Consider the following 25,779-nt stretch of genomic DNA (forward strand, 5'->3'; position numbering starts at 1 on the left):
TGAAAACATCACTTAGACCTTGAACAAAAGCTGCAGGTGTGTACATGCCTGAAACACTGGATATCTTTATCTCCAGAAGATCATACTAGATATCAGTACATAGTATCTTCTTCTTCTTATATTCTAATGTAGAATATTAGAACCCAGAAGCAGTCTCAGAGTTTGAGAGTGGTAAGTGAGTAAACCAGAAGTATTAGTTTAGCTTGGCTGCAGTTTTATTATACAGTAAAATCATAATAGGCTAAGCATAGGGATTTAGTTATAGGGACTTAATAGAGAGGATGTGTGTATCTGTGAAGGCCATATAAATGCAACCCAGATAGTTCATCGTCTCTTGCCCCCACTAGTGATACCTAAACCACCTTCCTGCAACGTTCCCTTTTGTTTCCTGCTCTTTCATATTTTCGGGAATCCTCATGAAATTTTTCACCTGTACTTGGGGAAAAGTCCTATGAACTACCAACTACTGATGTTTACTTACCCTTCTCTGTCATCATCAAGCCCCTTTTCTAGGGTACTGCTGAGCACTGACACTTCCTTGGCACCATTAGATTATACTGGGGTATCACTGCAAATGTACTAAAGCCCCCGGGGTACACAGTCTTCAAGGTTCATCGGCAAAGAGGGAGAGAACACATAACCATTTTCCCCTAACATTCTTAGATGGGTACCGAAGCTGTACCTGTACTCAATTTTAGTGGAAATAAACCTTTTAGTTCTTACAGCTCCAGTGGGAAACTGGGGAAACTCTAAAGCAGACCCCGCACTAGGCTTCCCCATAATTTCTTCTCTTTTCAATGCGTGAGGTTCTGCTCCATGGTCAAGCTTCTGGTATCAGATTCCCTCTTTCCCTTAGACAGACTCGTTTTCTCCTGAGAGGCATCTCAGTTGTTCAAGTGACCTGGGGTGTTTTTCCTACAGTTCTAGCAAGGGGGAACGAAGTCCTACACTTTGAGGATGGCATAAGGGTACCATCTACTTAATTTTTTCAAAAAAGTAACAGGTCTCGTGGAAACGCGGGAACGTCAGAGAGGACGTGACTTAAACGGAACTTGTAATGGAAATGATTTTCTAAATGAACAATTGCGAGACAAGCAAGGAAACCTCCAGGTTTGCAGATAACTTGATTAAAGCTCTTCCGGGTGGCAAAATGCCAGTGCAATCAATGGTACGAGTAGGGCGGACAGTGGATGAAACTTGTTGAGTAAATCTCAGGAGGAATTAGCACTGGACTTTCAGGTATTCTAACTCAATTCTAACCATTCCATTCTCTGGATCATTGGATAAGGTTCCGCAGGATCCGGGCGCCAGCTCTGGATACATTACTGATCGGGAGAAAATTTTGAATTTTTCTCTTGTCCCTTTCCAGCTTTCCTCAATATAGGATATGAGTTTGTCCTCGACCCCTAACAACATTTAAAGGTAAAGTCGCTCCTAGAAGGCAAAGCGGAGAAGACTTTGCGGCTGTGTTTCTCAAGCCCGTAAGGAGAGAGTAATAATGGTAGGGGGCGTGCAGACTAGCTCTTTCCTTGCCCAATCAAGTGTACAGGAAGATGTCCTTTCACCAATAAAAATAAAGTTCGCTTTCCGGAGGCGGGAGGGTGAGCCTTGACTGCCAGGGCTCCAAAGCAACGTTAGAGGCGAGGGCAGAGAATGATTAGAGGGAGGACCAACCCGGGAAAAGGGGCGGGGAGAAGGTAGGAGCAACTTTGAGCGGCGGCTGGCCAGGCCAGTGGAGGGCGAGGACTGCTGTTCCTGTTGTAGTGTTTCTCGCCAATCAGGAAGGCCAGGGGGTGGGCGGGGTAGGGAAGGGGTGGGAAGACCTCGCAGCACAGCCGGGCGCCCGTCGGGCTCTGGGAGAGAGCGAGAGAGAAATCCGGTTAAAATCAGAGTCGGAGGGAGGTTTAACCACAGATCGGTTCCGATCGGATTATTCCTTAAAGGGGACGCGCCATTGTCAAGAGAACGGAGCCAGGGGCCCGAGGGCGGGGACCGGCGGCGCTGGAGGAGCGAGGCAGCTGTACTAGGACTGGGAACGGGTAGGTGTTGACTGGGGAAAGGCGCTTCATTTCACTTTCTCTTCCAGCCCCGGGGCAGGCGCCGGGATGCCCGCCGCCGGCAGCCCAGCCTGGGCGGGAGACGAGGTCGTCGGCCCTCGCCAGCTGTCCTTCCTGGTGGGCGCCGAGGGAAGGCGGTCCAGGATGGCTGGCAAGCGGCGCGGCGCGGCCCGGGCCGGCGCTCGTAACGGACACCAAACCGCGGCGCAACCCCAGCCTCAACCGAAAGCCCGCCCGAGCTCCGGCGGTTCCGCCGGCAGCGCCGCGCGCCCGTCTCTCCCGCACGTCCCCTTCCCCTCCAGTGCCTGGCTCTTCTCGCGCGCGCCCGGGTACCCCTCGCGCGCCGTCTTCTCGCGCGTCCTGCTCTGGTCGCGCGCCGCCTCGCCACCGACTCGCGGGAGCCGCCCCGCGGGAAGGAAGGCGGTGGCAGAGGTGGAGGAAGACCGGCGACCACGGCTCCGCCGCCCCGGCTGGGAAGGGAGGGCTGAGGAGCAAACTTAGCGCGGCGGCTGGCGGGCCCCGGCGGGCAGGGCTGGCGGGGACCGGCGGAGCGCGCCAGCCCAGCCGGGCATTGTCCGCCTTTTCCCTTGCTCTGGTCTCTCCGCCCACTGCTCGCGGTCCTGGGGAGGGGTGCGGGCGCTGTGCCCGCGCAGCCCCGGGCCATTGGCGCACCCCGGGACCCGGAGTCTTCCGGAGCCGGAGCCAGCCCTGCGGCCACCGCGGCCACCGCCCGCGAGCTGACTCGGCCTGTAGATTGCCTGCTGCTCTCAGCCTCGGCACCGGGCAGGGTGCCTGGGCGCTGAGCTCTTCTTTGCAACTTTTATTTGCCGTTTGATGGAAGTTGTTGCTTCCGGGCGGCAGGTTCTTTGGGCACAGCCTGGTTTCCTGCGTTCTGGAGAGGCTGGTTTCTAGGGCGAAATGATTGATTGCTGCCGGTCTTTCCTGCCATCCTAGTTTAGTTCCTCGCCACCTAAAATCGCATTTTTGTGGATTTGCAATGATACGGGAGCATTAATCTTTCCTAGGCCAAGATTTGAAAAGAAAAAAAAAGGGGGTGGGGGTTAGGGTGTGTGCTGGTGAGGAGCAAGAGTTCTTAGTAGAGCTGAGTTTGCCCTTACCTTTGAACTGCGGAAAATATTACTTCGATTCACCGGCTGGGGTTCTTTTGGAAGGGTAGGGGAAAAAAGACACAGCAAGACAGGTTGCCAGGGTCTGTCGGATTAGGGGGGGAAAAGGGTTTTGATGGAAGTAAAGTTGGTTTTATAAAATGCTGTGCTGCCTAGGAGATATCGTCTGTAAAGTTGATTCTGCTACTGAATTTACAGGCATTATAATTAGTACCAACAGCTTTTACTGTTGATAAAACTAGTATAAGACGTCTTTTCATCTTGAGCATTATCACTCTGCTTAATCTGTCAATACTTGCCGAGGAAATCAGAGATAGCACATTCCTTGTTAGAGGCCTTAGTGAAGCATGTTTTCATAAGCATTCATTTTTGACAGTTTCTTCTTGTGCAATACTTTGTAGAGTACTTGCATGTGCAAGTTACAACCGTATAAACAAAGTAGCAGTGGGTGTGTTATTCTCTGGTCTTTTTTCTGCTACTCATTATCAAAAATAGCATTCCATCGTGTCTTGTCTTCCACTCTGAATTATTTTGTAAAATTAGTTCTCTAAAAGAGGGAATTCTGTTGGAACATGTGACCCAGTTTTTTTTTTTTTTTTATTAAAGCAGTCCAACTTTTTAAAGTGTTCATCGATTAATTTACTGTCTAGTAACTTCGGAGTGGTGTGGAACATTGTAAATTCACAGGCTCAGCAGTAACAATAGAGAAACTACTTGGGAAATTGGAAGCCAATATCAGATAATGTTTGAAAGAAAAATCTATTCTTCTCACAGAATTTAGGAAATAAAGACACACAAAAACAAATTCTTTGGGTTCAAGTGATCCTCCCACCCCAGGCTCTGTAGTAGCCGGGACTACAGGTTGGCACGACTGCGCCTAGCTAAAATTTTTATTTTTTGTAGAGATGGTGGTCTCACTTTTTAATTTTTCGTATAGACGGCTGGTCTCCAACTCCTGGCCTCAAGCGATCCTTCTGCTTTGGCCTCTCAAAGTGCTGGGATTACAGGCTGAGCCACCGTGCTTGGCCGTTTGTAGTAATCTTGATGGTATCTGGCATTGTTTCACCTAATATTTCTTCTTTTTTGTTTTTTTCTTTGATCCATTTCTGTGATAAGGATGTCAGGCAAGCAGCTAGGCATAATCTTCCTTCCCATCTCATAATAAAAGGAGACGGTTAAAGCAAGTTTTTAAATGTCTGTCTTTGTTTACTTACCAATTTATTTAAATAATAAAAGAATTTCTCAACTTTTAGAAGAGCACATATAAATAAAACATTCAGAAATAATTATCTTTGAAATATCTAGACTGTATTTCCTGAAAAAGACTTTTTCCTCTTTTGTGCTTTCTACGTTGTTTTAAACACATTGTTTTATATGCACACATTTCTTGAGTTATGAACTGTTTCTTGAGATCCTTGGGAGCCAGAATTATCCTCCATTTCTGTGCAGATTCACTGTATCACCTCGGACCTTTTTAGTACCCAATAAATGTCTTATTTTAGGTCTTTGTGACAGAAAAAGGTAATGTCCTGTAAAGACCGCTTGAGTTATTTAATTTTTTAAATAAACACCTTTCTGAACATTTTATACTAAAGGCCAGCAATTGGCTTACTGTTGGGGGAAGATATGTCAATCTAGAGGTTCTTTGTTCTGTGTACAAAATTGTGATTTGTTTATAATATCTGTTCCACAGACATCTTTTGTGATGGTGAACACATTGTCACAATTATTCACAATTATTCAGGACTAGGTTTTATGTGTCAATAAGATCTGTTGAGTATACTTTTATTTAAAGGGTATTATGTAAAGTAGAAACCGATGACAGAGTATTTATGGAGATAAAGTAGAACTGGATGACAGTCTTGCTCTAAATAGCTTTTGTTTTTTTTTAAATTAGACCCAGAGCCAGCAAATCAGATGTATACAGTTTAATGAGAAGATGCAAAATTACGATTCTTAGGAAAAGGACAGTGGGTATGTCAGTGCAGTAACAAGTACAAAGTAACAGTGACACAGGATTCATGTAATTGAAATGATTGAAGTGGACAAGTTTTCATGGCTTTAGCAGATTTTAGAAAATATATTTTTAAATACATTTTTTAATAAAGTAGTTTTGGGGGTGGACTGGGTATATGTTGTCTACTCGAGCTATTTTTATGTATAAAATATTTTGGGGAGACAGAGTATGTGCTCTGAATTTCAACTATTGTTACATAGTGACAGGGATCATCCATCTGGCCCTGCTCAGATGTCACCTTGTCTGCAAGCTCTTCCTCTGTTCTCCTAATCCCAGGTGATTGTTCTTTGTTTTTGCTCCTGTAAAATCCTCTTACAGTACAAGCCACGGTCTGACTTACAGTATGGCTGTGTGTATATTTCTTTTATTAGATTGTGGAGTTTGCTAAAATTAACAGAAGTTAGAGCCCTTTCATTTTTACTGTTGCCTAAAGTACTTGGGCAGTTTTAATAGCCCACCAGTATTCTAGAAAATCACTTACTGTAAAGAAGTTTAAATTTAGTTTTATTTGGGTTTGGAAAGTGTGTATTTATGTTTAAAGGAGAAAAAGGTTTTGCTTATCAAAGTTTCACATGCTTGTTGTAAAATATTAATATGAAAGAAATGCATAATTTCAAAATTAAAAGTGGCTGGGCATGGTGGCTCACGCCTGTAATCCCAGGACTTTGGGAGGCTGAGGCGGGAAGATGGCTTGAGCCCAGGAGTTAAAGAGCAGTATGGGCAACAAAGGGAGACTCTGACTCTATTTATAAAAAAAAAAAAAAAGAAACGAAAAGTGTCACATAACACTGCTCCTATCACATTATAACATTGTTAGTGGTTGTTTATTCTTTCAGGTTTTTTTTTTCCTTTTTTTTTTTAACCTCTGTATAGGACTGTCTTAAACTGTCTCTCATGCTTGCAAATTTTAGTTAGTAAATTACATTTATTGGGAGTGGAGAAAACTAATCATTTTTTATATACTTATCTTTAAAAATAATTTCTCCAGGCCTAGTAATTCTGGCAATTCTAGTTCCTTTTACCTTTTCTTAGGATACAAAGCTGCCACTAGTATGTTTGTGTTCAAAATGTAGACTTCATACTCTGCAAAAACTGATCAAAACCTGTGTGCCTGAACAGTTTATCTGCCTTTACCTCAGAATATTTTTGGAGTACACACTTTAATTTCTTCTTATTTCTTGATTATTCTTCTCGAGAGAGAGAGGATTAAAAATTGCTTTGAGACTCCCAGCGGGCACTCCTCATAGTAGCCCAAGGAGAAATGTAGATTTGTTCATGGTGGAAACACTCAAACGTTAAGTTGCTAATTATAAAAAGGGGGCTACAGTTTAGGCTGGTGAAGTAGGTGAGAAGAGTCTGTTGTTCCACGTGCTTCTTTAAGCTACCCCAGAGGGCAGAAAGGGTTTCCAAAGGATCCTAAATAGAAAACCCAGCTGTAAGCAGCCAGGCGGCCTAATCAGCTGAAAAAAAATCTTTCATTTAGCAGACTTTTGAGAACTGCATCTATAGTGTGTACCATGCTAGGCATTGAGGGTAAGATTAAGTTTGTATCTGTCACAAGTTATGAGCTCCTCTGAGCAGGAACCTTAAATAGACCAGTGCAGAGTGGAACATGTGGATTAAAGGTAGCTTAGATGAAGTGCACCCTTTGGTGAACTTATTATTCACTCATTTGTTTATTTTTCTGCATAGCCTCTTCCAAAATAGCCTAGCACACAAACCTTGTCTTCCACAGGAGGTGGGTTAAGGTCCATGGAACCTCTTGAATTAAACTTGTTAGCTTAGAATTGTTTTTTGGGATTGCAAACACTGCTGTTCCTGTGGGGCGAAATATTTCTGAAATTCTGCAAACGTAGTTGTGTCTTTCCTTATACTTTACAGGTATCATGCCTTTCAAAGAATATCATTATGAGACTACATGGGTATCCTAGCAAATAACTCATATTTTGCTGACATAGTAGTAATACATTCTTTTAAGCTCAAAATGCTATAATAAATACATGTCTTTACCAGGATTTGTGCTTTTTGTTACGAAAAATATTATTTTGAAAAATCATTGGCTGGACGCGGTGGCTCACGCCTGTAATCCCGGCACTCGGAGACTGAGGTGGGCGGATCACTGAGGATAGGAGTTCGAGACCAGCCTGGCCAACATAGTGAAACCCTGTCTCTACTTAAAATACAAAAAAATTAGCCGGGTGTGGTGGCACATGCCTGTAGTCCCAGGTACTCTGGAGTCTGAGGCAAGAGAATCGCTTGAACCCAGGAGGCGGAAGTTGCAGTGAGCCGAGATCACACCACTGTGCTCCAGCCTAGGTGACAGGGCAAAGTCCGTCTCCAAAAAAAAAAAAAAAAAATTATTTGTATTAAAATTCAGTGTGAAATATTTTTAACTTTGACAAAATAGATCCCCCTACCACCCTCCTTTTCCCATTCAGTCTTTATATTTGTGGGGGAAAGATTGGAGTGTTAAGAAAGGGACCATGTAACACTGTCAGTGATGGTGTGTTGACTGGGCCAGGAATAATATCTGACAGAGGGGTAGTAGGTCCTGTGGAATTTGACCATAATGCAGCAGTTTTGATATGTTAAGTTTTGTGAAGAGTTAAAATTTTAAAGTGACAGCTTTTTTGAAATATAATTCGTATGCCATATAATTTACCTATTAAAAATGTACAATTCAGTGGTTTTTATTCTATTTCAGAGTTGTGTACCATAACCTCAATTAATTTTAGAACTTTTTCATCCCATCCCCACCCCATCCCCAGCCCTAGGCAACCACTGATCCATATTCTTTGTTTCTATATTTGCCTATTTTGGACATTCTATATAAATAAAAAATAACATTTTATTAAATGTACATTCCTGTGTAACTTGATCCCCCTCAATGTGTGTAAGTACTGTAAATAGATTCAAGTACATCATTCCTTGATGTGGGTAGCTCCAAGTTTAGAAAGGTACTTATTTATGTATTTATTTGATACAGAGTCTCACTCTGTTTCCCAGGCTGGAGTGCAGTGGTGCAGTCACAGCTCACTGTAGCCTTCACCAGCTGGGCTCAAGTGATCCTCTCACCTCAGCCCCGTGAGTAGCTGGAACCACAGGCATGTGCCACCACACCCAGCTATTTTTTGTAGAAAGAGGATCTTGCCATGTTGCCTAGGCTGATCTTGAACTCCTAGGCTGAAGCTATCTGCCTGCCTTGGCCTCCCAAAGGGCTGGGATTACAGGTGTGAGCCACCGTAGAAAGGTTTTAAGAGAAAATTTAACCCATCATTATTCTACCTAAGCCTGGAGAATAATAGGAAAATTTTTTTTTCCCCTATGAAAATCATTAGACTCATTCTGGTAACACTTCCTTATACTAACATAATCATTTGATGACTCTTTTCAAGTAAACAATTTAGGTTTCGAGTTCTGCAGACTGGACTCAAATAAAGGGCAATGCTTTAAAGGAAGTTAAAAGTACTGAGTTCTAGTCGTTGATGAATGTGATGTGACACTTGCCCCTTACTGGTTAAAAAAATAGTGCTTTGTAGATTAATCATGATGGATTTGCATTACTCTTGCATATTGCTAGTGACTTGGTAGACCCTTAATAAGTGCTTATTGATTGGCTGATCACTATGATCACAGATACTTTCATCAGCTCTACTAGTCTTTATCTTGCATCTTATAATAATAATAGATAATCTGTTGACTACTTGCTAAGTAGTGTGATAAGTAATTTATATGTACCATATTTTAAGGTAGGAGGATGCAGTTTACATTTTGAGAATTTTCTGTAGTTGTCTCTGTTGATTATACTTTTACAGGCTTCTGATCATTTCTTTGTCTTTTTAAGACTATTTTGAGTGACTATTTTTGATCAAACGTAAGACACTTTGATGCTGGTGCTTCCTTGATCTTTCCAGGAGGAATCAACTGAACGTTTTCACCAACTACATCCCACTGTTGGATGACAGTAGTTGTAAGATACACCTCTATTTCAGCGTCCATACTTCAGAAAGGTTAAAAGTGTTGTTGTTGTTGTTGTTAAAAGCATCTGAAAGTTGATGAAAAAGGAACATTAGTTTGTTTACTTACTGCAGTGCAGCCTTGCTTTTTAGGATATAAACCACTCACGTGTTCTTTGTTGCCTGAATGGATTTCAGTGTAGTATTTCCACTTCTCAGAATTCTTGTTTTGTTCTGCTTTTTTTTTTGGTAGGTCTCTTCATTTCAGGGTAAGCTTCAGATGTGATTTAATTTAGTTCAATAGTAAAGAATGCTGGAAAGATAATTTGTGATTTTATTTTTCCATTTTAAAACTTAAGATGGGTTATGCCATCTATAATACTGGTTAAAAAATATTAGTTTGATGAATGTGCATCTTAATAAATGTACATTCCTGTGTAACTTGATCCCTCTCAATGTGTATAAATAGTATGAGTAGATTCAAGTACATCATCCCTTGATGTATGTAGATCCAAGTTTAGAAAGGTATTTATTTATTTTTTTGACACAGAGTCTTGCTCTGTTGCCCAGGCTGGAGTGCAGTGGTGCAATCACGGCTCACTGTTGCCTTTACCGGCAGGTCTCATGTGACTATCAAGTGAATTACTATCAAAAATAGTCGTTCAAAATAATCTTAAAAAGACAAAGACTTGCTAGCCTGTAGAAGTGTAAAGTATAGTTAATGGAAACAATTACAAAAAATTCTCAAAATATAATCTGCATCCTTCCACCTTAAAAGATGGTACATATACATTATTAATACGTATACCTTACTTATTAAGTAGTCAATAGATTTAGTGACATTCATATGTCTGGGATGTCAGTGAACTCACAACAATTTATTTGCAAAAGGAACTCTAGCCAATTAGTGTCCTCAGCCAGCAATGTACAGAGAATCATATTTTGTTTGTGTGTTGGTGAAACCATTCCTTTCTAAATCATGTCTGCTTTTGGGGGTTGATTTGCTTATTACTTTATTGTTAACTGTTATCTCTTTGTTTGCTCTCATTATGCCTGCCCATAGTAGTCTCCTCTTTATAATTTGATGTTTTCAGTGTGCTGTGGGAACAGAACCCCATACAGTACTTGCTGAATGGTGGATAAAAATGACAGCATGTTCTTCTGGGTGAGGAACCAGAAGACTTCCTGTGCATGGAGCTTTAGTGCTAGGGACTTGTTGTTTTTTACTGCTTAGAGGACTCGTGCTTTTTTTCTGGTTTTTGACTCTGTTTTGGCTAAGTGATGCTTCTGGATAGCCGAGGATGGTATAACAGGATGGTAGATGCTACCTTGTGGATGTTTAACTTCCTCTGAATAATAAACCTCTAAAAATTGTCTCGTTAAGTCTAACTCAAGTGGATGGAGAAGAACTGTTTTTCCTGTTAGAATGACTGGCTAGTGTACTTCTTGTAAGAACCATCAAAACCCTAAGCATGTATACTAGGATACTTAGATCTACTGGTATATTGTTTGTTACAATATAATTCAAAGAGCAGATATTAAAAGTCTTAAAGCACTATGAGATTGCTTGTAAAATAGCCAGATGTGTCTGTTACCTAAATATTTTTGTTTAAACTGGATCTTAATCTGTTTTCTTTGAGGTAAAATTATCTTTATAGATGCATTTTTCTGTATTTGTGTTGATAGAATTTAGACCATGTCTTGTATGTAATATTCCTGATACTACTGAACCCTTAATATACTTTCAGTAAATACTAGTTACAGTTTGTCATGCATTTTTTCATTGTTTCACCTTTTCCTGCCTTAGAGTTAATGTTTTTGGAGCTAGAATGTCCTTAGGAATGATACAGTAGAATTTCTGCATTTTATAGATGAGAATGAGATTGTGACTTGTTTAGAATTGTTCTTTTTCTGCAGGTGTAGATTTGAAAGGAAAAACAAAACAAACAAAAAAAGAACTTCTTAGTTTAGTATTTTTCCTGTTCTAACATTTTTCCTGTTCTAATGTTCTTCCCAAGGTAAAAATTTTAAGGGATGGATAGTAGCTTGGAATTTTGTAGCCTCTGTAACAGAAGTCTGCAAAAATTTTATTTCAGCAGTATAAAAAATTGAGTCTTCATTCCTAATATCTGTATGCTTATTTATTGTAAACTATATACTATAAATTATGTTCATAATAAGACATTAACCCAGGCGTGGTGGCTCACACCTGTAATTCCAGCACTTTGGGAGGCTGAGGCGGGCAGATCACCTGAGGTTGGGAGTTCGAGACCAGCTTGACCAACATGGAGAAACCCCATCTCTACTAAAAATACAAAATTAGCCAGGCGTGGTAGTGCATGCCTGTAATCCCAGCTACTCAGGAGGCTGAGGCAGGAGAATCACTTGAACCCGGGAGGCGGAGGTTGCGGTGAGCCGAGATTGCACCATTGCACTCCAAACTGGGCAACAAGAGCGAAACTCTGTCTCAAAAAAATAAAAAATAAATAAAAAATAAAAAAGACATTAACAAAAAAATGTGATAAGGATGAAAAACATTTTCAAATAATTTAAAATATATTAGTTCCATGTTTTTGATCCTACTTAAAATATTAGTAATTTGTAAAATAAGAAAAATGTGATTGAATGTCATCACTTAAACATTTTTTTTTAAATTTTGAAGTATTTATAGACTCATGGGAAGTTGCGAGAATAGTACAGGGAGTCCTGTGTCACCTTCATTCAGCTTCTCCCAGTTGTAACATCTTATATAAGATAACATATTAATAACCTTAACTAGGAAACTGATACAATATCATTAATATTCAGATTTCATGTTTTTTAATGTGCTCATTTGTATGTATATGCGTGTGTACAGTTCTATGCAATTTGATAAAATTTTTGTATATGCCTTTGTATGTGTATGTACAGGTAGATTTGTATAACTGCCACCACCACAGTCAAGATATAGAACTGTCCCACCACTGCCAAGAAACTCCCTCGTGAAGCTCAAGGTTCCCCCCACCTCCTTTTCCGTATTTACTGGCAGCCACTAATTCTCTTTTCACTCTGTCATTTTGAGAATGTCTCATAAATGGAATCATACTGTATGTAACCTTTTGCGATTGACTTTTTCACTTAGTGTAAAGTCCTAGAAAACCATCCAACCTGTCTCACTCAATAGCTTATTTCTTCTTATTGCTGAGTAGTATTTATTGTATGAACGTAGCAGAGTACATAGTTTAACTCTTCACCTGCTGAAGAACATAAGAGCTATTTCCAGGTTTTGGCTGTTAACTAAAAAACTGCTGGGAATATTTATGTGCAGTTTTTAGGTTTTCATTTCTCTGGGATAAATGACCAAGAGTGCAATTACTGGGTCATACTGTAAGTGTATGTTTAGTTTTATAAGAAATTACCAGACTGTTTTCCAAAGTGGCTGTATGTTTTCACCGGCAATATATGGAAAGTTCCATTTCATCGATATGAAAGTTTCTCTATATCCTCTCCAACATTTCGTATTATCATTATTTTATATTTTAACTGTTCTAATAGTATTGTATTGATAATGTTGTGGTTTTAATATGCCTTTCCCTAAATTAACTGTTTCCCTAAGGAGCAAATGGGATTGTTTTTTATTGTAGAGTTTTGAGGATTCTTTATATATTCTAGATAGAAGTTCTTTGCCAGTTATGTGGTATGTAAACATTTTCTTTGCATCTGAAGCTTGTCTTTTTATCCTCTTAATAGATCTTTCATAGAACAGAATGTTTGCATTTTCATATAGTCCATCTGTTATTTATTTTTTTTGAGACAGGGTCTCATTCTGTTACTCAGGCTGGAGTGCAGTGGTGCAATCATGGTTCACTGCAACCTCTACCACCTGTCAAGTGATCCTCCCATCTCAGCCTCCAGAGTAGCTGAGACTACAGGCCTGCACCACCATCATGCCCAGCTAATTTTGTTTTTGTTTTTGTTTTTGTTTTTGGTAAAGACAGGGCCTCGCTGTGTTGTCCAGGCTGGTCTTGAACTCCTGGCCTCAAGCAGTCTTCCTGCCTCAGCCTCGCAAAGTGTTGGGATTACAGGCGTGAGCCACTGTGCCGAGCCATATAATGCATTTAATCAATTTTTTTGTTCTATGAATTGTACCTTTTTTTTTTTTTGAGACAGAGTCTTGCTGTGTCACCCAGGCTGGAGTGCAATGGCGCACTCAACCTCCACCTCCTGGGTGCAAGTGATTCTCCTACCCCAGCCTTCTGAGTAGCTGGGATTACAGGCGCCCGGCACCACACCCGGCTAATTTTTGTATTTTTAGTAGAGACAGGGTTTCACCATGTTGGTCAGGCTAGTCTCAAACTCCGGACCTTGTAATCTGCCTGCCTCAGCCTTCCAGAGTGCTGGGATTACAGGCGTGAGCTACTGCAACCGGCTGAATTGTACTTTTTGTGTCAAGTCTGTGGACTCTTCACCAAGTCCTAGGTCCTGAAGATTTTCGCCTCTGTTTTCTTCTGAAAGTTTTATGTTTTACAAAATAATCACTTTTTTACCTTATAATTTTTGATAAAGCACTAATATTGGTAACAGAGCAACTGCTAGTGCTACGATTTTCGTTTTGTTTGCTTGTATTTTGATTTGTTAATATTATGTGTAATCTGTCCTTCTTTGTAAAAATCTTTTAAGAATCCATTTGTCCGTTTGTGAGTGCTATCGCAATTCAGATGAGATCTGTAAATCTACTTAGTTGGGCACCTGTAAGCTGCAGTGTGTTGCAGTATGCTGGAAGGGAACAAATGAGAGGACATCACAAGGCATCCCTCAGGGTGTGCAACTGCCACCTTTCCTTTAGGAAACCTTTACGTACTGTATTCAGTGTCAGGAAAAGAAACATCCCTGAGTATTTGAAGCTAGAAGAGGTTTAATGCAAGGTGCTTACAGAATTATTAGAAGGGCCAAGCAGCAGTTTTAGGGTGGACTGCCGCATTTGACTCCAAATCAATCAGAGGTTACCCACAAGGGGATCTCTGAGGGCACCGCTGGGGCTGTGCTGGAATCTAGAGCTTGTGCTGTTGGCGTCCTTGCCTCTGGATACTCTACAGACTGGAGAATGGACCCGTAGCTGCAATCCAGGATTAGGAAGTTGGATGAAGAAGCCTCTGCTGCTGCCACCACTACCACGCTGCTTCCCACCACCCAAGATGAGAAAACGCATGCTGTACATTAGGTTTTCAGAACTTACTCATCTTATAAACTGAAAGTTTGTACCGTTTCACCAATATTTCCCCTTTTCTCCCACCCACTGGTTCCGGCAACCACCATTCTACTCTGTTACTCTGAGTTTGGCTTTTTAAATTTTAGATTCCATATATTAGTGAGATCATGCAGTATTCATCTTTCTGTGTTTGATTTATTTCACTTAGCATAATGTCCTCCAGGTTCATCCACGTGGTTGTAAATGGCAGGATGTTCTTTTTTAAGGCGAATAATATTCTGTTGTGTGTTTATGTGCATGATATGGTTTGGCTCTGTGTCCCCACCCAAATCTCATGTCAAATTGTAATCCCCAGTGTTGGGGGAGGGACTTGGTGGGAGGTGATTGGATCATGGGGTCAGATTTCCCCCTTGCTCTTCTTGTGATAGTGAGCGAGTTCTCAGAAGATCTGGCTGTTGTCCTTTGAAAGTGTGTAGCACATCCCCCTTCCCCCTCTCTCTCCTACTGGCCATGTGAAGGTGGTGCGTGCTTCCTCTTCATCTTCTGCCAGGATTGTAAGTTTCCTAAGGCTTACCCAGAAGCAGAAACCTGTACAGCTTGCAGAATTATAAGCCTTAAATATCTCTTCTCTATAACTTACCCAGTCTCAGATATGTCTTCTAGCAGTGTGAGAACAGACGAATACAGTGGATATATATTTATTATATATTACAATATATATTTTATATATATTATATATATAAAATATATAATATAATATATAATATATAGATATATATTATGATTTTTTATCTATTCATCTGTTTTTTAACATCAAAATTCATAATTTTAATGAATTGAAAACATTAAATCTATGGAAATCTATGAATCTACAGAAGAAAATGCTAATTTGACATCATTTAAGGTGACTCTTAAATCACCTCCTTACTTTGAAAACTGGTATTTAAAGGTGTAAAGAATTAAGCCTTTGTACTACTTGATGAATGCCTTTACAAAAAAAAGAAAAAAGAATGAAGCCTTTGTTCTGACTTCCTAGCACTGATTATTTTGAGAAATTTTAAATTGTATTGTATGTGATATTGTTTCAGTTGAGTAGGTAAATCTTCTTGGTTTTGAGATGCATCCTGTGAGTCTGCTCTCGGTTCCTCCTACTCAGGGCCCCCTGTGACTGGGTGGATCATGGCTCTTTGCCTTGCTCTAGCTGAGAGATCAGAGCTGGTTGGAAGTGGGTGATATTGGGAAGGCCAACAGCCTCAGAGCCCTCCTGCATCACATCCCTGCACAAGGGCCTCTGAGTAGGCATCAGGCTGGCCCATTCTGCTTAGTGAAATATACCAGCATGTCTCCAAAAGTCACTGATTCCTGGGGCCTGGAATCTGACCTCTTTTATTGACAGCTGTCATCTGACCTCTTTTATTTGTGTCTTGAAGGAAGGTAAAAGTCTCAGGAGTGTGGACTCTGACTAGCCCCTGCAGCTTCTCAGGGAACAGAGATTGTAGCCATCGTGTGTAGTTCCTCACAAACCAAACTCACAACAGCACATTATGGCTATTGTGAATAATGCCACAGTGAACGTGGGAGTACAGATATCTCTCTGAGATTGTGATATTATTTACTTTGGATATATACCCAGTAGTGAAATTGCTGGATCATTTGGCAGTTATATTTTTAATTTTTTGAGGAACCTCCATACTGTTTTCCCAGATGACTGTACCAATTTACATTCCCACCAGCGTATGCAAGCATTCCCTTTTTTCCACATCCTCACCAACACTTGTTATAGTTTGATACTGGCCATTCTGGATGTGAGATAACTCATTGTGGTTTTGATTTGCATTTCCCTGATGTTTAGTGATATTGAACACCTTTTTATATACCTATTGGCCTGTTTATATGTCTTCCTTTGGAAAAATACCTATTCTGTACCTTGCCCATTTTTAAATTGGGCTTTTTTACTGTTGTTATTGAGTTGTATGAATTCCTTATATATTCTGAAAATTAACCTCTTTTTGGATATATGGTCTGTAAATATTTTCTCCCATTTTGTAGGTCATCTTTTCATTTTGTTGTTTCCTTAGTTGTGCAGAAACTTGTTAGTTTGACATAGTCCCACTTGTTTTGCTTTGTTGCCTTTGCTTTTGGTGTCAAATCCAAAAAAAAATCATTGCCAAGACCAGTGTCATGGAGCTTTCCCCCTATGCTTTTTCTAGTAGTTTTATGGTTTCAGGTCTTATGTTTAAGTCTTTAATCCATTTTGAATTGATATATGTGTATGTGTAATATAAGGATCCACTTTCATTCTTCTGCATGTGACTATCCAGTTTTCCCAAACCATTATTGAGGAGACTGTCCTTTCCCCCTTGTACATTTTTGGCACCTTTGTTGAAAATTAGTTTACTCTATATTTATGGGTTTATTTCTGGGCTCTCTATTTTGTTCTATTGGTCTCTATCTGTTTTTATGCCAATCCTATATTGCTTTGATTGGTATAGCTTTCTAATGTGGTTCAAAATCAGGAAGTGTGATACCTTCAGTTTTGTTGTTTTTGGTCAAGATTGCTTTAGCATTTGGGGCCCTTTGTGGTTCCATATGAATTTTAGAAATCTTTTTCCTGGCTGGGCATGGTGGCTCACACCTGTAATCCCAGCACTTTGGGAGGCCGAGGTGGGGGGATCACTAGGTCAGGAGTTCAAGAGCAGCTTGGCCAACATGGTGAAACCCCATCTCTACTAAAAATTCAAAAATTAGCTGGGCATGGTGGTGTGCACCTGTAATCCCAGCTACTTGGGAAGCTGAGGCAGGAGAATTGCTTGAACCTGGGAGGTGGAGGTTGCAGTGAGCCGAGATGGTGCCACTGCACTCCAGACTGGGCAACAGAGCAAGACTTCATCTCGGGGAAAAAAAAATCACTTTTCCTATTTCTGTGAAAAATGCCGTTGGAATTTTGATAGGGATTGCCCCAAATCTATAAATTGCTTTGATTAGTATGGACGTTTTTACAAAATAATATTCTTTCAATTCGTGAACATGGGATATTTTTCTATGTAATGGTGTCACCTTCAATTTCTTTCACATACAGCTCTATCCCTTCCTTGTTTAAATTTATTCGTAAGTATTTTATTATTCTTGATGTTGTTGTAAACAGGATTGTTTTCTTTCACAGATAGTTTATTGTTAGTGTATAGAAATGCAGTTAATGTTTTTTCTTTTCTTTTCTTTCTTTTTTTTTTTTTTTGAAACAGGGTCTCGCTTTGTTGTTCAGGCTGGAGCACAGTGGCATGATCATGGCTCACTGGAGCCTTGACCTCCTGGGCTCAAGTGATCCTCCTGTGTCAGCCTCCCACGTAGCTGGGACCATAGGCACACACCATCATACCCGGCTAACCTTTTGATTTTTTGTAGAGACAAGGTCTCACTTTGTTGCACTGGGCTGGTCTTGAACTCCTGGACTCAAGCAGTCCTCCTGCCTTGACCTCCTAAAGTCCTTGAATTACCGGTGTGAGCCACGGTGCCTGGCTTCAATTAATTTGTGTCTGTTGATTTTGTATCCTGCAACTTAACTGAATTTATTTAATTAATTAATTAATTTATTTATTTATTTATTTTTGAGATAGAGTCTTGCTCTGTCACACAGGCTGGAGTTAAGTGGCACAATCTCAGCTCACTATGACCTTCGCTTCCTGTGTTCAAGCTATTCTCCTGCCTCAGCCTCCCGAGTAGCTGGGATTACAGGCACCTGCCACCATGCCTGGCTTAATTTTTATATTTTTAGTAGAGACAGGGTTTCACCACATTGGCCAGGCTGATCTGGAACGCCTCACCTCAGGTGAGCCGCCCGCCTCATACTCCCGAAGTGCTGGGATTACAGATGTGAGCCACAAAGTCCAACCTGAATTCATTTGTTAGTTTAATTGTTTTTTGTGGAATCTTTAGGGTTTCCTATATATAAGATTATATAAGTTAAAAACATACAGTTTTACTTCAACCTTTCCTATATGGACTTCTAGTACATGTCGAGTGGAAGTAGTAAGAGTGGGTACCCTTTTCTTGGCTGATCTTAGCGGAAAACCTTTAAGCTTTTCAGTGTTTAGTATGACCTTTGCTGTGAGCTTATCATACATGGCCTTAGTAAAGCTCAAATTTTAACTTTAAGATAACAAATACATGTAATCCTCTAGGATTTTCTTTACTCATTGCCTTGATCATCTTACTTTTAAGGGGTACATGTACTCCACTTTGAATTTAATACATTTTGAATGATTAAGTATTAGGAACATGGGTCTGGTGTGACTTTTTTTTCCAAGTTTTTTTTTAAGAGACAAGGTCTCACTCTGTCATCCAGGTTGGAGTACAGTGGTGTGAACATAGCTCACTGCAGCCTGGAACTCCTGGGATCAAGCGATCCTCCTGCCTCAGCCTCCCGAGTAGCTGGGACTGCAGTTGCACGTCATCATGTCCAGCTAAGTTTTAAATTTTTTTTGGAGACAGGGTCTTGCCAAGCTGCCCAGCCTGGTCTCAAACTCTTGGCCTCAAGCAATCCTCCTGCCTCAGCCTCTCAAAGTGCTTGGAATTAGAGGCATGAGCCACCTTGCCCGGCCTCCAAGTATTTAAATTTATCCAAAATCTCTCAATTTCTGAAACCATATCTTTTTTTTTTTTTTTTTTTTTTTACAAATCTGTACAAATATAAAATGTTGTTTGGGGAAAGTCATTAAATTCAGTCAATATAATTCTTTCTTTACTATTAGGACCTGAGCCTTGTCTCTGTTTAACACCTGCATTTTTCCTAGCTTTCCCTGGAGAATAGTATAAAAGGTTGGGTCTTTTCCTAGAACCATGCTTTTATGCCAGAAGTCACATAGCCAGAGTCATCATTATTTTGATATATTTTTGTTGAAAATAATTAAAGTTTGATTTGTTTTATTGTATACTTTGGATTTTATTCCTGGATGGAGCAACTTTTGGCACAAAACTAAAAATGAGACATGCAAAAATCCTTGCAAAGACTGGTTTTATATGGTATGTGATGGTGGTCAATTTAAAATCCAATAAAATAAGTTGTATGAAAAATTTTAGTGTGTGTTCATGTGCATTTTTCCAGTGAGAGGTTTGTGGTTTTCATCAGATTCTCAGAGCAGGGCCCAGCACACAAGAAAGATTAAAAATGGCTCCTTTAGAGGTATAAGTTACATCAAAGACATTTGCCAATCACCTCAACACCAAAGCTTCTGCCATCTGTCACATACCCTCCCCTGATTTCCATCCTGTGTCTATAACCTTTCCTTAGGGACATTAAAAATAGAATTTATTGTTACCCAAGTGTTTAGGAATAGGCCAAGAAGCAACACAAGAGTTCATTATTAGAGGAGAAGAGACACTTGGAAGTCAGTTATATTACCCCAGCAATCATTTTTTTAAGAAGGATATTCATACATTCACATATGGTTGATGGGATCCTGCGAAACAATAGGCTCTATGTGTCAAGATATGTTAAAATGTTCATAATCTCTAAGCCAATATATTACACTTTGGGGAATGTCTTCATCAGTTCTGGCTGCAATAACGAAGTGCCTTAGACTTGATGGTTCATAAACAATAGAAATTAATTTCTCATAGTTCTGGCAGCTGGAATTCTGAGATCTGCATGCCAGCATGGTTGGATGCTGGTGAGGACCCTCCTCCAGGTTGCAGACTTTGGACTTCTTTGTGCATCCTCACTTGGTGGAAAGAGAGCTAGTTAGCTCTCTTGCCTCTCCTGGGCACTAATCCTATTCATGAGGAATCTACCCTCATAACATGATTACTTCCTAAAGGTCCCACCTCCTGTCATCACTTTGGGTAGAGATGTAGCCGTACGCCTAACAATGGGGATACATTCTGAGAAATGTGTCCTTAGTGACTGTTGTCATTGTGCGAACATCATAGAATGTACTTACTCAAAACCAAGATGGTACAGCCTGCTACACATCTAGGCTGTATGATATAGTCTCTTGCTCCTAGGCTACAAACCTTTACAACATGTTGCTGTACTGAACATTGTAGGCAATTGTAACAAATAAGTATTTCTATGTTTAGATACTTACTCGTCTAGATACTTTTCTATGTTTAGATACTTTCTTGTATCTAAACAAAGAAAAGCACAGTAGACATAGGGCATAAAAGATTAAAAAACCTATATAGGGCACTTATGAATGGAGTTTACAGGAGTAGAAGTTGTTCTGGGTGAGTTAGTAAGTGAGTGGTGAAGTGAATCTGAGGGCCTAGGATATTACTGGACACTTTTATATGACTGGCAGTGCAGAGATTTGTTTATATCAGCATTACCTCAGACACATGAGTAGTGCATTGCCTTTGGACGTTACTATGGCTACAGTGTCACTAGGCTATAGGAAGTTTTCAGCTTCATTATAATCTTGTGGGACCAATTATAATCAGTCGTTGATGTAACATCATTATGCACCCACAATTTTATATAAATATGTTGGATAGTCACATCTGTGTCACCTTTTCACATAATTTTACCCTTGTTTCTTAATATATGGCCTCTTCTTATTCACCAAAGCCTACATGGAATATAGCATGGTGAAAAGTAGAAATGTAAAATTATTTTTTTCAAACAAAATTATACACAGGGATCTCAAATATAAGGAGACAGAAGGAGAAAGTGGTTTTGGTTGAAGTAGAAAGCAAGAAGATCCTTACTTTTTGTATATTTCCTCTTACTTCAACACACACACACACACACACACACACACACACACACACACACAGAGTAATAATAGAGAGTAGCGAGGGTGGCCGGGGGCGGTGGCTCGTGCCTGTAATAGCAGCACTTTGGGAGGCTGAGGCAGGTGGATCACTTGAGGCCAGGAGTTCTAGACCAGCCTGGTCAACATGGCGAAACCCCTGTCTTTACTAAAAATAAAAAAATTAGCCTGCCATGGTTGTGCACAACTGTAGTCCCAGCTACTCGAGAGGCTGAGGCATAAGAATCACTTGAATCCAGGAGGCGGAGGTTGCAATGAGCTGAGATTGCACCATTGCACTCCAGCCTGGGCGACAGAGTGAGAGTCTGTCTCTAAATAAATAAATAAACAAATAAATCTACAGTTAACATCATACTTAATGATGAATGACAACATTTTCCCTAAGGTCAAGAACAAGAAAGGTTATTCTAAAAGTATTCCACATTGCCCTGGAGGTTCTAGTGCTTGCAATAAGGCAAGGAAAAAACAAAACAAACAAACAAAAAAACACAAGGCATGTGAATTGGAAAAGAAGAAGTAAAACTCTTTATTTGCAGACTATATAATAATGTGTATAGACAACCCTAAGATAAATTCTTCAGAATCTAGAAAAAAATGATTAGAACAAGTAAGTGAATTCAGCAAGGTCACAGGATTATAAAATCAGTGTAAAATGAATTTTATTTCTATATAACAGCAAAGAACAATTAGAATATAAAGTGAAAATTAATACACATGCCATAATTGGGAGGTTGAGGCATGAGAATCTCTTGAACCCAGGAGGCAGAGGGTTGCAGTGAGCTGAGATTGCACTACTGCACTCCAGCCTGGGCCACAGAGCGAGACTCCATCTCAAAAAAAAAAAAAGTGAGGGCTTCAGAAATAGACTGATGAAGGGTGGAGTCTCTGAATCTTGGTTCTGTTGTACTTCAGGTCAAGTTATTTAAAGTCTCCAAAAATACCATGGGTAGCCTTAGATTCTACACATATAAAATGAGGAAAAAAAATTCCTTTAGAGTTGTGAGGATCAAATAAGATGTAAAGGATGCACATAACATAGTGCTTGTGCTAGGCAGAATAGGAGCCCTCCAAAGATGTCCACACCCTAATCCCTAGAACCTGTGCATGTTATGTTCCATGGCAGAAGGAATGAAGGCACCAGATGGAATTGAAGTTGCTAATCAGCTGACCTTGTAATAGGGGGGTTAGCCTGGATTACTGGGTGGGCCTGATGTCATCACAGGGGTCCTGAAAAGTGGAAGCAGAAGAGTCAGAACCAGCAAGACCAGACGCGGGTTGCTCACACCTGGAATCCCAGCACTTTGGGAGGCCGAGGCGGGAGGATCCTTTGAGCCCAGGAGTTTGAGACCAGCCTGGGCAACACAGTGAGCCCTCATCTTACAAAAATAAATTCAAAAAATCAGGCAGGCATCCCTGAGTGAAGGAAGTGGGGCACCCTCTAAACTTCTAAAGCCAAGAAAACGGATTCTTAGCTGCTGACAACTTGAATTTAGCTGTGAGACCTGTTTTGGACTTCCGACCTCCAGAACTGTAAGATAATAAATGTGTGCTGTTTAAAGCCACTACATTTGTAGTACATTTTTACAGAAGCAATGGGAAACTGGTATAGTGCCTACAACATACATATTGGTAACTAAATAAACATTTTATTTCTTAACACAACCTGCTAACCTTAACCCTTGTCTGCTACAACACATCTAGTTTTCCTTTTTGAGAGAAAAAGGTGTCCATTTTCTTTTCACTTGAGCCTCAGAAGCCTGTTTCTTTCTTTTTTTTTTTTTTTATTATTGTACTTTAAGTTCTATGGTACATGTGCACAATACGCGGGTTTGTTACATATGTATACATGTGCCATGTTGGTGTGCCGCACCCATTAACTCGTCATTTACATTAGGTATATCTCCTAATGCTATTCTCCCCCCTCCCCCAATGCCATGACAGGCCCTGGTGTGTGATACTCCCCACCGTGTGTCCAGGTGTTCTCATTCTTCAATTCCCACCTATGTGTGAGAACATGCGGTGTTTAGTTTTCTGTCCTTGTGATAGTTTGCTGAGAATGATGGTTTCCAGCTTCATCCATGTCCCTACAAAGGACATGAACTCATCCTTTCTTATGGCTGCATAGTATTCCATGGTGTATATGTGCCACATTTTCTTAATCCAGTCTATCATTGATGGACATTTGGGTTGGTTCCAAGTCTTTGCTATTGTGAATAGTGCCACAATAAACATACGTGTTCATGTGTCTTTATAGCAGCTTGATTTATAATCCTTTGGGTATATACCCAGTAATGGGATGACTGGGTCAAATGTTATTTCTAGTTCTAGATCCTTGAGGAATTGCCACACTGTCTTCCACAATGGTTGAACTAGTTTACAGTCCCACCAACAGTGTAAAAGTGTTCCTATTTCTCCACATCCTCTCCAGCACCTGTTCTTTCCTGACTTTTTAGTGATCGCCATTCTAACTGGTGTGAGATGGTATCTCATTGTGGTTTTGATTTGCATTTCTCTGATGGCCAGTGATGGTGAGCATTTTTTCATGTGTCTGTTGGCTGCATAAATGTCTTCTTTTGAGAAGTGTCTGTTCATATCCTTTGCCCACTTTTTGATGGGGTTGTTTGATTTTTTCTTGTAAATTTGTTTAAGTTCTTTGTAGATTCTGGATATTAGCCCTTTGTCAGACGGGTAGATTGCAAAAATTTCCTCTCATTCTGTAGGTTGCCTGTTCACTCTGATGATAGTTTCTTTTGCTGTGCAGAAGCTCTTTAGTTTAATTAGATCCCATTTGTCAATTTTGGCTTTTGTTGCCATTGCTTTTGGTGTTTTAGACATGAAGTCCTTGCCCATGCCCATGTCCTGAATGGTATTGCCTAGGTTTTCTTCTAGGGTTTTTATGCTTTCAGGTCTGCCATTTAAGTCTTTAATCCAACTTGAATTAATTTTTGTATAAGGTGTAAGGAAGGGATCCAGTTTCAGCTTTCTCCATATGGCTGGCCAGTTTTCCCAGCACCATTTATTAAATAGGGAATCCTTTCTCCATTTCTTGTTTTTGTCAGGTTTGTCAAAGATCAGATGGTTGTAGATGCGTGGTATTATTTCTAAGGGCTCTGTTCTGTTCCATTGGTCTATATCTCTGTTTTGGTACCAGTACCATGCTGTTTTGGTTACTGTAGCCTTGTAGTATAGTTTGAAATCAGGTAGCATGATGCCTCCAGCTTTGTTCTTTTGGCTTAGGATTGTCTTGGCGATGCGGGCTCTTTTTTGGTTCCATATGAACTTTAGTTTTTTCCGATTCTGTGAAGAAAGTCTTTGGTAGCTTGATGGGGATGGCATTGAATGTATAAATTACCTGGGGCAGTATGGCCATTTTCACGATATTGATTCTTCCTACCCATGAGCATGGAATGTTCTTCCATTTGTTTGTATCCTCTTTTATTTCATTGAGCAGTGGTTTGTAGTTCTCCTTGAAGAGGTCCTTCACGTCCCTTGTAAGTTGGATTCCTAGGTATTTTATTCTCTTTGAAGCAATTGTGAATGGGAGTTCACTCATGATTTGGTTCTCTGTTTGTCTGTTATTGGTGTATAGGAACGCTTGTGATTTTTGCACACTGATTTTATATCCTGAGACTTTGCTGAAGTTGCTTATCAGCTTAAGGAGATTTTGGGCTGAGACAATGGGGTTTTCTAAATATACAGTCATGTCATCTGCAAACAGGGACAATTTGACTTCCTCTTTTCCTAATTGAATAACCTTTATTTCCTTCTCCTGCCCTGGCCAGAACTTCCAACACTATGTTGAATAGGAGTGGTGAGAGAGGGCATCCCTGTCTTGTGCCAGTTTTCAAAGGGAATGCAGCAGCCTGTTTCTTTTACATTTTTCTTCACCTCTCATTTTCAGTTCATTTCTGTTTCTTTTTCTTTCCCACTACCTTGGAATATGCACAGAGCTGCCTTGTCTTGGGGAGTCCTCTGCTTGAGCCTGCTTTCCCTATTAGTCACTACACTACAGTCACCCAGATGAACTAGACAACTTTAAATGTCTTCGGAGGTATCAGATGATTTTTCACCTTAGAGACAGAGTCTCACTCCGTAGCCCAGGCTGGAGTGCAGTGGCGCAATCATGGCTCACTGTAGCCTCAGCCTCCTGGGCTTCAGCAGTCCTCCCACTTCAGCCTCCCAAGTAGCTTGGACTACAGGTGTGTGCCACCACACCTGGGGACTTTTTAAATTTTTTGTAGAGACAGGGTCTTACTGTGTTGCCTAGGCTGGTCTTGAACTAATGAGCTCAAGCAAACTTGCCACCTCCACCTCCCAAAGTGCTGGGATTACAGGCATGAGCTACTTCTCCTGTCAATTTTAATTCTTCATTGGATTTATTATATTTGATATAAATTACTGTAAGTATTTGAGTGCGTGTCTTCTAATAAACACTTTGTTGGTTGTGGTAAAGTTAGAATAGTATGAGAGGAGTCACTTCTCTGAAGGATCCAATTGTAGACAATTAGCAAATTATCAGACAGTTAACAAGCAACAAATACCAAACAGCAGATGGCTTAGTGTCAGAGTGAGTGGCAGAGACAGTAGGTACCACAGGAAGGGCAAAATAGAGGTCATTTTAGACTGGAACAATATCTGACAGTGTTGTGAGAGTGATTTGAGTGAGG

The 25,779-nt window shown here is 40.4% G+C and overlaps 1 protein-coding gene across 20 annotated transcripts in view; it reads left to right on the forward strand.

Moving 5' to 3' along the window:
- Positions 1-1,787: 1,787 nt before the first annotated feature.
- FRYL (FRY like transcription coactivator) overlaps positions 1,788-25,779 on the forward strand; it is a 280,599-nt gene continuing 256,607 nt past the window's right edge. For 16 of the 20 annotated variants that reach the window (XM_063808895.1, XM_063808899.1, XM_054683156.2 and 13 more), the window contains exon 1: positions 1,788-2,039. The gene's annotated coding sequence lies outside the window, so the exon portion shown is untranslated. The remainder of the gene's footprint in view (positions 2,040-25,779) is intronic. The other 4 variants (XM_063808903.1, XM_063808901.1, XM_054683158.2 and 1 more) reach the window with 3 other exon arrangements.

Source organism: Pan troglodytes, chromosome 3 (assembly GCF_028858775.2).
Source record: "Pan troglodytes isolate AG18354 chromosome 3, NHGRI_mPanTro3-v2.0_pri, whole genome shotgun sequence".
In the NCBI taxonomy this organism is placed as follows: domain Eukaryota; kingdom Metazoa; phylum Chordata; class Mammalia; order Primates; family Hominidae; genus Pan; species Pan troglodytes.